The sequence below is a fragment of the Aplysia californica genome, unplaced genomic scaffold (assembly GCF_000002075.1).
Source record: "Aplysia californica isolate F4 #8 unplaced genomic scaffold, AplCal3.0 scaffold00574, whole genome shotgun sequence".
Taxonomy (NCBI): Eukaryota; Metazoa; Mollusca; class Gastropoda; order Aplysiida; family Aplysiidae; genus Aplysia; species Aplysia californica.
The window spans coordinates 431,958-434,053 of NW_004797844.1; the positions used below are offsets into that span (position 1 = coordinate 431,958).

Here is a 2,096-nt window from a genome sequence, read left to right on the forward strand (position 1 = left end):
ACGGGGGAAAAGGGGAGGGGAATCCTTTGCGCTTTTTGGTAGGGGGATTGAAGAGGGGAGGGAAAATGTCAAAAAGACATTGCGCAAACATTTCTGTCACGCGAGACTTCGCTCATGTCTGTGACGGGGAAGTAAATGATGTCCGTGCTTTCTTGTCATGAAAAAAAAACAAAAAAACAATGGATTTGTTACTTAGAGAATTCTGTCGTTGCTTGCACTTTTTCTCAGAAAATTCTCCGGGAAACTCTCCTAAGTCTTTTTGTTTTTGTTTTGTTTTGTTTTTCAGGACGTTTCCGCGCGCAGTAAAATCATCAATGGTGACACTAGGCCTCTGTTGTAACGTCCCTTTCGACAAAGCAATGTTATTACGCTGGAAGATGGACGTTAGAAGTTAACAACATTTTCGGATAGTACCAAACAAAGTAGTTGTAAACGACCCAAATTCAAGAAAGTCCAACTGCGAGTGTGTCGCCCGGACCCGTTTCGGACAGGATACTAGTGCTGGGCACTGAGTCGCTTTAGCAAAATCCGAATACTATATTAGTGCACCTCTTCGGTAAATAATATGTTATAAACCGCTTCGGCAAATGGGTTAGAACCACTTCGGCAAATGGGTTAGAACCACTTCGACAAACGGGTTAGCATCATTTCAACAAATGGGTGCACCCACTTCGGCAAACGGGTCAGGAAAAAGAGTTAAGAGTCTGAATTCGGATGTGGGTTTTTTTAGGATTTTCCGATTATTCGGATATTTATCCGGATTTTGCCCACCTCTACAGGATACCAACCGAGCTTAGAGCCAGCCTCTCCGGTAATGAGCGAGACTCGCCTCAGCAACACCTGCAGTTATCTTACAGGCTGATGAATCTAGACTGTCAGAGTTGTACAAGAACATAGTGCTGAATATATTTACATCACCGTCTCCTGGAAAGTTCGAAATGTGATCTCGAAAACGAAAACTGCCTTGAAAAGAGTAAAAATCGGAATTAGAGAAGACTGTACTCAGGCTATAAAAGAAGAGGTAGACCACGCAAAGATGGATCGAGGGAGTCAGGGGAACCTTGAGAAATTATAATATATTATCCCAATTGAAAGAGCTGCAGTGTTGACCTTCCATAGAAAACGGCATCTCCCCTCGACACTTTACAACAACAGAGGGTGAAAAAGTGTGATTTTTAAAAAGAAAACCCTCCCAATATTTTCCCAGGGGGACTGACAGACTGCAGTCCAACTGCACACTGATAGTAAAACAAATCTTATAAGAGCCTGGACTACTTAACAGAACACAGAGTTCGACGAATCAGGCTATTAAATGCAAACGGGCTCACCCCAAATCCTGTTTACCAGGAAATGAGTGCCCCCCCCCCAACCACCACCACCCACAAAGTACCAGCAAACGATTGATTGAATTCTGTCTTCCGGAAGAAATCGACATGCAACTCTGGCTAAGGACGAGGGGCGGCATTAAAGTTAGATTGTGATTTACCACACGAGACTTCACTTTATAGGGCTGTACAAAGGTGTGCTCATTTTGGTTTCCTTGTTGTTTTGTTAGGATTTAGTTCTGTTTTGTGCGTGTCGTGAAAAAATAAAACCCTCTCAAGAGTGGTGCTGTTTTCGTTTGAGTGTTGGTTTGTCTGTCTGTCTGTCTGTCTGTCTGTCTGTCTGTCTGTCTGTCTGTCTGTCTGTCTGTCTGTCTGTCTGTCTGTCTGTCTCAACTCTCAGGTTTGCTTCTGTGTAGATAGATGGATAGATAAATATATAGATAGATAGACAGAAAGATACATACATACATACATACATACATACATACATACATACATACATACATACATACATACATACATACATACATACATACATCATAGATCATAGATAGATAGATAGATAGATAGATAGATAGATAGATAGATAGATAGATAGATAGAGAGATCTCCAGTTTTGTGTAACGCTGGTTTGGTTTTACGGCTGGACACGTCAACAGGCGGCCGTGCTACAGACACATGCACATACTCGCTTTTCCTGGCACACGTTTACAGGATAGTGTGCACAAATCGAATTGCCACACACCACCCAACATACGCATACTCTCTCTC

General features: G+C 42.4%; 1 protein-coding gene across 1 annotated transcript in view; it reads right to left on the reverse strand.

The window, feature by feature from the left end:
* LOC101858439 (protein kinase C-binding protein NELL2) overlaps positions 1 to 2,096 on the reverse strand; it is a gene marked incomplete in the record, with an annotated part of 253,988 nt that overhangs the window by 227,737 nt on the left and 24,155 nt on the right.